This window comes from Schistocerca gregaria, chromosome 10 (genome assembly GCF_023897955.1).
Source record: "Schistocerca gregaria isolate iqSchGreg1 chromosome 10, iqSchGreg1.2, whole genome shotgun sequence".
Taxonomy (NCBI): Eukaryota; Metazoa; Arthropoda; class Insecta; order Orthoptera; family Acrididae; genus Schistocerca; species Schistocerca gregaria.
In genome coordinates this window covers 69,409,091-69,420,242 of record NC_064929.1, presented here as the reverse complement: position 1 = coordinate 69,420,242, position 11,152 = coordinate 69,409,091, and positions in this window count along the sequence as shown.

Here is an 11,152-nt window from a genome sequence, read left to right as displayed (position 1 = left end):
ATTTCTTAGTTAAAACAACATTGTCAAGAATTAAAAATAAATACACACTAAACTTAGCTTATTAAACAGCTATTATCAATTAAGAAGCGTTAAAATATTTAAATATGTAGGATAAATGAACTTCGGTTTGGCAGTACATGGGTTGCCCCCCCTCAAGGCCTGTTAGTGAACCAAACAGAAGTTCATTTATCCTACATATTTAAATATTTTTAACGCTTCTTAATTGATAATAGCTGTTTAATACGCTAAGTTTAGTGTGTATTTATTTTTAATTCTTGACAATGTTGTTTTAACTAAGAAATTTTACATTGTTATCCGACTTATAACTCATTGCTTAGTAATGACATCATGCCGTCAGACGTGGGCGAAGCCTCCATCATATATAGTAAGACGTGCATTGGTTTCTCCACTAGTGATTCTCCAACAGAAAGAGGTTCCTACTCAATAGTAATTCATCGTTTTATTGCTTTGTAACTTCATGTATTTTCTTTAATGTATGTAGCCCTCTAATTATAACTTTGTATACAACTTGTTCAAATGGCTCTGAGCACTATGCGACTTAACTTCTGAGGTCATCAGTCGCCTAGAACCTAGAACTACTTAAACCTAACTAACCTAAGGACATCACACATATCCATGGCCGAGGCAGGATTCGAACCTGCGACCGTAGCGGTCTCCTGGCTCCAGACTGTAGCGCCCAAAACCGCACGGCCACTCCGGCTAAAGATAACCACAGCAGTGGTCGAAACCGGTCACCTTGATAAATAAATCGTGATCAAGACTGGTTTTAATAGTCAATATTGAATCATACCCTCCGTCTAGACATTTTTGAAAGTATAGTATTGAGTACGGAGAAGTAATTTTCGTGTCATTCTTATTCCGCTGCCGTGCTGTTGGCCTCTCGGCCGCTGTCTGCTATTGATGGACATATTGCTGATTTTCGGGAAATGTAGGCGAAGTTTCGCCCTCTGCCGTAGCTCGATCCATACTCTGAACAGCTCGCTACTTGCTTGTTCTATCGCGCAATTTGACTTGCTGATTTTATTATGATTTTCTTACGATAACGTTAAATTCGCGGGCTATGCAAATAAGGATGCAGTCCTCCATAAAATTTGGCACCTCACGGTCCGCGCGGCTGCCCCCGTCGGAGGTTTGAGTCCTCCCTCGGGCATGGGTGTATGTGTTGTCCTTAGTGTACGTTAGTTTAAGTTAGATTAAGTAGTGCCTAAGCTTAGGGACTGATGATTTCCGACGTTTGGTCCCATATGCAAAAAACTGGTGACTTCTCAAAGTGGGGAACAATCAATAATGGGGTGCCGCAAGATTCGGTCTTGGGTCCTCTGCTGTTCTTTATATATTAATGACTTGCTATTCTATATTCACTAAGATGCAAAGCTGGTTGTTTTTGCCGATGATACAAGTATAGCAATCACACGCAACAGACAAGAATTAACTGGTGAAATTACAAACGATGTTCTTAAGGAAATCATTAAGTGGTTCTCTGCAAATGGGCTCTCACTAAAATTTGACAAAACACAGTATATACAGTTCCACATAGTAAATGGAATGACACCATCATTAAATATAGACTTCGAGCAGAATTCGGTAGCTAAGATAGAATATTCAAAATTTCTGGGTGTATGCATTGATGAGGTGCTGAACTGGAAAAAGACACACTGAGGATCTGCTGAAACGTTTGAGTTCAGCTGCTTATGCTATTTGGGTCATTGCAAATTTTGGCGATATACACTCCTGGAAATGGAAAAAAGAACACATTGACCCCAGTGTGTCAGACCCACCATACTTGCTCCGGACACTGCGGGAGGGCTGTACAAGCAATGATCACACGCACGGCACAGCGGACACACCAGGAACCGCGGTGTTGGCCGTCGAATGGCGCTAGCTGCGCAGCATTTGTGCACCGCTGCCGTCAGTGTCAGCCAGTTTGCCGTGGCATACGGAGCTCCATCGCAGTCTTTAACACTGGTAGCATGCCGCGACAGCGTGGACGTGAACCGTATGTGCAGTTGACGGACTTTGAGCGAGGGCGTATAGTGGGCATGCGGGAGGCCGGGTGGACGTACCGCCGAATTGCTCAACACGTGGGGCGTGAGATCTCCACAGTACATCGATGTTGTCGCCAGTGGCCGGCGGAAGGTGCACGTGCCCGTCGACCTGGGACCGGACCGCAGCGACGCACGGATGCACGCCAAGACCGTAGGATCCTACGCAGTGCCGTAGGGGACCGCACCGCCACTTCCCAGCAAATTAGGGACACTGTTGCTCCTGGGGTAGCGGCGACGACCATTCGCAACCGTCTCCATGAAGCTGGGCTACGGTCCCGCACACCGTTAGGCCATCTTCCGCTCACGCCCCAACATCGTGCAGCTCGCCTCCAGTGGTGTCGCGACAGGCGTGAATGGAGGGACGAATGGAGACGTGTCGTCTTCAGCGATGGGAGTCGCCTCTGCCTTGGTGCCAATGATGGTCGTATACGTGTTTGGCGCCGTGCAGGTGAGCGCCACAATCAGGACTGCATACGACCGAGGCACACAGGGCCAACACCCGGCATCATGGTGTGGGAAGCGATCTCCTACACTGGCCGTACACCTCTGGTGATCGTCGAGGGGACACTGAATAGTGCACGGTACATCCAAACCGTCATCGAACCCATCGTTCTACCATTCCTAGACCGGCAAGGGAACTTGCTGTTCCAACAGGACAATGCACGTCCGCATGTATCCCGTGCCACCCAACGTGCTCTAGAAGGTGTAAGTCAACTACCCTGGCCAGCAAGATCTCCGGATCTGTCCCCCATTGAGCATGTTTGGGACTGGATGAAGCGTCGTCTCACGCGGTATGCACGACCAGCACGAACGCTGGTCCAACTGAGGCGCCAGGTGGAAATGGCATGGCAAGCCGTTCCACAGGAGTACGTCCAGCATCTCTACGATCGTCTCCATGGGAGAACAGCAGCCAGCATTGCTAAGAAAGGTGGATATACACTGTACAAGTGCCGACATTGTGCATGCTGTGTTGCCTGTGTCTATGTGCCTGTGGTTCTGTCAGTGTGATCATGTGATGTATCTGACCCCAGGAATGTGTCAATAAAGTTTCCCCTTCCTGGGACAATGAATTCACGGTGTTCTTATTTCAATTTCCAGGAGTGTATATTCACTTATGAAATTTGTTATTAACAATCAGAACGAATTCGAAAGTGATAGCGGTGGCTACAACACTAGGAGAAAGGACGATCTTCACTACTCAAGATTAAATCTAACTTTGGCTGAGAAGGGGGTAAATTATGCTGCCACAGAAGTCTTTGGTCACTTACCTAATAGCATCAACAGTCTGACAGATAGCCATATAGCATTTAAAAGGAAATTGAAAGAATATCTTAATGGCAACTCCTTAGACGTATTTTTGGATATAGTAAGTGGGTAATTTCCTCACCCCCACAAAAAATTAAAATTATGGAGTGTCATGTAATATTTTGTGTAGTGTAATATCTTGTATAGACACATTTTATTAACCTGATACGTTCCACATCATTACGAAGTGTCGTATTCATGATCTATGTAACAAGTACTAATCTAATCTAACTTAAGACCTTACCGCAAATTTCCAAATTTCCCTATAGTGTTAGCGACATTTTGTGTGAAATCAGTCCAGATTTGTAGAAAACTTTTAACAGAGGCGGCAGCGCGGGGTGAAGTGAAACACGACTCGCTGTTCCGTGCCGCGCTGCCGGCTGGCCCCTTTGAGCAAAGCGCCTCTCGCTGACAACACTCCCATCACACCTCCCTCTGCCTCCACGTGTCTCGCCCTCACGGGAAGTCCTCACACCTCCGGCCCCTCTGTGTCCCCGCCGTAATCACGTTAAGTACCGGCTTTGACGTCCAGCGTCTCCGGACACCGGACACTTCTTCTGTTACCGGCTCCTCTCCCTGTGGACTCTGCCACCGCTGTGTTCTCACCCCGGGGCAGCTGACCCGCTGCCGTAGCGACAAAACACAGTGGTCCACCGACAACGAAAGCACTGGGCTTTGCACAGATCCAAAGGAGCGATTCGTGGTAACCTGAAAACTTCACAACTGCAGTAAATGCCAGTGTTGTCGTGCTCTCCAGTACAAACATTACTTCTACATCTACGTGCTTACTCTGCTATTCACAATAAAGTGCCTGGCAGAGGGTTTAATGAACCACCTTCATTCTGTCTCTCTACCGTTCCACTCTCAAATGGCACGCGGGAAAAACGAGCACTTGTATTTTACCGTGCGAGCCCTGATTCCTCTAATTCTATCGTGATGATCATTTCTACCTATGCAGGTGGGTGCCAACAGAATGTTTTCGCAATCGGAGGAGAAAACTGGTGATTGAAATTTCATGAGAAGATCCCGTCGCAACGAAAAACGCTTTTGTTTTAATGATTGCCACTCCATTTCACGTATCATGTCTGTGGCCCATCTCGCCTAATACGAGATAATGCAAAACGAGCTGCCCTTCTTTGTACTTTTTCGATGTCATCCGTCAGTCCCACCTGATGCGGATCCCACACAGCACAGCAGCACTCCAGAACAGGCCGGACAAGCGTGGTGTAAGCAATCTCTGTGGTAGACCTGTTGCACTTTCCAAGTGTTCTGCCAATGAATCGCAGTCTTTGGTTTGCTCCACCCACAATATTATCTATGTGATCGTTCCAGTTTAGGTTATTTGTAATTGTAATCCATATGTATTTAGTTGAATTTACAGCCTTCAGATTTGTGTGGCTTATCGCGTAATCGAAATTTAGCGGATTTCTTTTAGGACACATGTGAATAACTTCACAGTTTTCTTTATTCAGGGTCAATTGCCACTTTTCGCACCATACAGCTATCTTATCTAAATCATTTTGCAATTCGTTTTGCTCAACTGATGACTTTACAAGGCGGTAAATGACAGCATCATCTGCAAACAATCTAACAGGGCTACTCAGATTGTGACCTACATCGTTAATATAGATCAGAAGCAACAGAGGGCCTATAACACTTCCTTGGGGAACGCCGGATATTACTTCCGTTTTACTCGTTGACTTTCCGTCTATTACTACGAACTGTGACCTTTCTGACAGGAAATCACGAATCCAGTCGCACAGCTGAGGCGATATTCCATAGGCACGCAGTTTGGTTAGAAGACGCTTGATAGAAACGGTGCCGGAAGCCTTCTGGAAATCTAAAAATATGGAATGAATTTTACATCCCCTGTCCATATCACTTGTTACTTCATGAGTATAAAGGGCCAGTTGTGTTTCACAAGAACGATAGCTCATCGCGCTGTTCTATCCCGTGCAAGCCACCTCGTCTGTGCTTAGCTTCCACAACCGATACGATCTGAACTTGTTTGTTGTGTTCGAGTCTTGGTCTCCCTCTACAACTTTACCCCCTCACTTCTCTCTGTTGCCGGCCGTTGTGACCGAGCGGTTCTAGGCGCTTCAGTCCGGAACCGCGCTGCTGCTACGGTCGCAGGTTCGAATCCTGCCTCGGGCATGAATGTGTGTGATGTCCTTAGGTTAGTTAGGTTTAAGTAGTTCTACGTTCTAGGGGACTGATGACTTCAGATGTTAAGTCCCATAGTGCACAGAGCCATTTGAACCATTAGAACAAACTCACTCCTAACAAAAAAAAGAGGAACTTATATTTAGATAACATCAAATACTACAGTATATACTATATTAAACTAGTAATGCGTCAGTTCCTATTACGTGAATGTTAGGAAAAACAAATTTAGACGTGGCGAGACGCGAACCATCAGCATGTCTTGCATTTCCATGGTAATCGGTAACGCCACTCACAACGCTTTTATATATATTTTTTTCCTGGTCTTATTTTGTTCTATATTGTCCGTGGAATTGTTCGGGTGAGACATTCGGTAACACCCGTTTAGGTTCTTCGTTGAACCGTTCACCCGGTTTTTTATTACAGAAAGTAGTTAACCCTCTGAACGAAAACTCTGAGCTACCGTGCCGGCGCTAATGTTTTCTGTATCGTTCCAATTTTACTGTGTGTAGCGCCGAAGCGAGTACGCTAAACTGACAATAACCCCACTTACTCAATCCTAATATATTGCCATTTGATAAAAGCTTTAATCGTGGCTGTGTTACTAATTGAAATTTAGTTATAACAAATGGTACCAAGAAAAATTCGTTTTTGGTGGATCCTCAGTGTGTCTTTGCCTTCAAATGGCATTGTATTCCATTGTATGTTAACCGGTGACCTAGAAACGACGGAGAGGCCCCGCCGCAACCGCAGTGGTCCACAACCCCACGACGACTTCCGCAGCCCACTTCACCAATCCACCGCCCCACAACGAACCCAGGGTTATTGTGCGGTTCGGCCCCCCGTGGACCCCCCAGGGAACGTCTCACACCAGACGAGTGTAACCCCTATGTTTGCGTGGCAGAGTAATGGTGGTGTACGCGTACGTGGAGAACTTGTTCGCGCAGCAATCGCCGACATAGCGCAGGCGGAATAAGGGGAAAACATCCAGCATTCGCCGAGGCAGATGGAAAACCGCCTAAAAACCATCCACAGACTGGCCGGTTAACCGGACCTCGACACAAATCCGCCGGGCGGATTCGTGCCGGGGACCAGGCGCTCCTTCCCAGTCCGGAAAGCCGTGCGTTAAACCGAACGGCCAACCGGGCGGGCTTCAAATGGCATACTCTCACAAAACACAACTTACAATAATTCTTTTGCCACGAATATGACGTTTCTCATTAATTTTTTGCAACGAATCACACACTTATCAACGGGTTTTCGGGTGGTTCTCAATTTGCTGCTGCTCAGAATGGCTCAAATGGCTCTGAGCACTATGGGGCTTAACAGCTGAGGTCATCAGTCCCCTAGAACTTAGAACTACTTAAACCTAACTAACCTAAGGACATCACACACATCCGTGCCCGAGGCAGGATTCGAGCCTGCGTCCGTAGCGGTCGCGCGGTTCCAGACTGTAGTGCCTAGAACCGCTCGGCCACTCGAGCCGGCGCTGCTGCCCAGAAGCGGCATAATTTCGTATTGGCCTGAAATGAGTGCTAATGTGGCGATTCACAACTCTGTGCTGAAGGGAGATGGCGTGCATGTGATGTAGGAGGCGGTGTGCAATTTCGTCGGTCAGCGCTCTAGAAGCAATATCTGTCGTGCTACATATTTGCCCTGCACGTTCGGGAAGACTCCCGAAAGTGCTATTCCACGTCAGAAACTCGGCACGCTCAACGTTCAGATGCACGTTCCGTGTGCCGACGGCCTTACGTGGGCTGCGTCCAGTTACAGCGAGCCGCGCAGCCCGTGTTCCAGCTCCAGCTGCGACGCCGGCTGATGGGTTTCGTACGTACCTGCGGGGTCCGCCGCACGCCGCCTCCAGAAATACCTCCCTCACACTCCCCCAACACGCACGACTTCCGCCGTGTCACACCTGCCGCTGCGCACGCCGCAACACGAGAGACCTTCCACACGCTGGCGTCTCAGCAGCTGGATCTCGGCACACACCTACTGCACTATTACGGTTCCGGACAGCCTTGGCTGTCACCGAAAGCTTTGGAAAATAAATTCAGCTCCATGTTCTGTAGATAATAGTCACGATTCACGACAAACGTAATGAGGTGGGACGTGTCGACTAAACAGAACGATTGCATAAGAAACTCTGCCAAATTTATGGATGCAGGATGAAGTGTTGTGAATTACACTATGTGATTGAAAGTATCCGAATACCCCCAAAAACATGTATTTTTCATATTAGGTGCATTGTGCTGGCACCTACTGCCAGGTACTCCAGATCAACGATCTCAGTAGTCATTAGATATGGTGAGAGAGCAGGATGTGGCGCTCCGAGGAACTCACGGACTTCGAACGTGGTCAGGTGATTGGGTGTCACTTGTGTCACACGTCTGTACGCGATGTTTCCACACTCCTAAACATCCCTAGGTCCACTGTTTCCGATGTGATAGCGGAGTGGAAACGTGAAACAACACGTACAGCACAGAAGGGTAGAGGACGACCTCCTCTGTTGACTCATCGCCGACAATTGAATAGGGTCGTAACGTGTAGTAGGCTTTACACTCCTGGAAATGGAAAAAAGAACACATTGACACCGGTGTGTCAAACCCACCATACTTGCTCCGGACACTGCGAGAGGGCTGTACAAGCAATGATCACACGCACGGCACAGCGAACACACCAGGAACCGCGGTGTTGGCCGTCGAATGGCGCCAGCTGCGCAGCATTTGTACACCGCCGCCGTCAGTGTCAGCCAGTTTGCCGTGGTATACGGAGCTCCATCGCAGTCTTTTAACATTGGTAGCATGCCGCGACAGCGTGGACGTGAACCGTATGTGCAGTTGACGAACTTTGAGCGAGGGCGTATAGTGGGCATGCGGGAGGCCGGGTGGACGTACCGCCGAATTGCTCAACACGTGGGGCGTGAGGTCTCCACAGTACATCGATGTTATCGCCAGTGGTCGGCGGAAGGTGCACGTGCCCGTCGACCTGGGACCGGACCGCAGCGACGCACGGATGCACGCCAAGACCGTAGGATCCTACGCAGTGCCGTGGGGGACCGCACCGCCACTTCCCACAAATTAGGGACACTGTTGCTCCTGGGGTATCGGCGAGGACCATTCGCAACCGTCTCCATGAAGCTGGGACCGTAGGATCCTACGCAGTGCCGTGGGGGACCGCACCGCCACTTCTTCCGCTCACGCCCTAACATCGTGCAGCCCGCCTCCAGTGGTGTCGCGACAGGTGTGAATGGAGGGACGAATGGGGACGTGTCGTCTTCAGCGATGAGAGTCGCTTCAGCCTTGGTGCCAATGATGGTCGTATGCGTGTTTGGCGCCGTGCAGGTGAGCGTCACAATCAGGACTGCATACGACCGAGGCACACAGGGCCAACACCCGGCATCAAGGTGTGGGGAGCGATCTCCTACACTGGCCGTACACCTCTGGTGATCGTCGAGGGGACACTGAATAGTGCACGGTACATTGAAACCGTCATCGAACCCATCGTTCTACCATTCCTAGACCGGCAAGGGAACTTGCTGTTCCAACAGGACAATGCACGTCCGCATGTATCCCGTGCCACCCAACGTGCTCTAGAAGGTGTAAGTCAACTACCCTGGCCAGCTAGATCTCCGGATCTGTCCCCCATTGAGCATGTTTGGGACTGGATGAAGCGTCGTCTCACGCGGTCTGTACGTCCAGCACGAACGCTGGTCCAACTGAGGCTCCAGATGGAAATGGCATGGCAAGCCGTTCCACAGGACTACATCCAGCATCTCTACGATCGTCTCCATGGGAGAATAGAAGCCTGCATTGCTGCGAAAGGTGGATATACACTGTACTAGTGCCGACACTGTGCATGCTCTGTTGCCTGTGTCTATGTGCCTGTGGTTCTGTCAGTGTGATCATGTGATGTATCTGACCCCAGGAATGTGTCAATAAAGTTTCCCCTTCCTGGGACAATGAATTCACGGTGTTCTTATTTCAATTTCCAGGAGTGTAGATCTATTCAGGCCATCGCACAGTAATTCCAAACTGCATCAGGATCCACTGCGAGTACTATGACAGTTAGGCGGGAGGTGAGAAAACTTGTATTTCATGGTCGAACGGCTGCTCGTAAGCCACACATCACGACAGTAAATGCCAAACGACGCCTCGCTTGGTGTAAGGAGCGCAAACATTGGACGATTGAATAGGGGAAAAACGTTTTGTGCAGGGAGGAATCACGGTACACAATGTGGCGATGCGATGGCAGTGTGTGGATGTGGCGAATGCCCGGTTAACGTCATCTGCCAGTGTGTGTAGTGCAACACTAAAATGCGAAGGCGGTGGTGTTATGGTGTGGTCGTGTTTTCCATGGAGGGGGATTACACCCCTTGTTGTTTTGTGTGGCACTATTACAGCAGAGGCCTACATTGATGTTTTAATACGCCTTCTGACTTCCCACTGTTGAAGACCAATTCGCGGATGGCGATTGCATCTTTCAACAGGATCGAGCACCTGTTCATAATGCACGGCCAGCGTCGGAGTGGTTACATGACAATAACATCCTTGTAATGCACAGAATCTTGACCTTAATCGTTTGGGATGTTTTTGAACGCCTACTTCGTGCCAGGCCTCACCGATCGACATCGATACCTCTGCTCAATGCGGCACTCCGTGAAGAATGGGCTGCCATACCCGAAGAAACATTTCAGCACCTGATTGAACGTATGCCTGCGAGAGTGGAAGGTATCATCAAGGCTAAGGGTGTGCCAACACCATATCAGACATTTTGAGGGAGAACATTGAGTAAGTTGTGTGTCCCAGAATCAGGTCGCAGCTTTTTTCTTCTTTTTGACATGGGTTCCATTGTGGCATTATGGCGTCTGACACAGTGACGTGATTCATAACGATTCCGTTCATCAATCACAGCATGTTCCAGCGATTTCACTGTCCCAGATGACACAAAATTTGCGGCACGCAAAGCGATGTTTGATTGTGTCCTCTTCCGCAGACATCTCACAGTCACTGGATCGGAGTAGGTGAACTGAATAAAGTGTGGAGTTTCTTGGGATAGTACGATTGACGACCTTGTACGACGTCGCACGCCTACTTCCGGATTAACTGAAGCGCCAAAGAAACGTATAGGCGAACGTATTCAAATGCAGAGATACGTAAACAGGCAGAATATGGCGCAGCGGTCGGCAACGACTATGTAAGACAACAGGTATCTGGCGCAGTTGTTAGATCGGTTACTGCTGTTGCAATAGCAGCTTATCAAGATTTAAGTGAGTGGGACACAGCATCTCTGAGATACCGATGAAGTGGGTAAATCCCATACGACCATTTGATGACTGTACCCTGAATATCAGGAATCCGGAAAAACATTAAATCTCCGACATCTCTGTGACCAGAAAAAGACCCTGCAAGAACAAGCCCAACGACGACTGAAGAGAATCGTTCAACAGGTGTGACGTGATAGTTGTTGGAAGACGCTCAATGTTCGTCAGAACGTGGCAAGACAGGAACTCCCTTGTCTTACCCTTCACGAGCAGGGTTGGAAATGACATGTTACAGCAGGATAATGCAACAGCCCACAAACGCGTTGAGGAATATATGAACCCTTGACTGGCCTGCCCG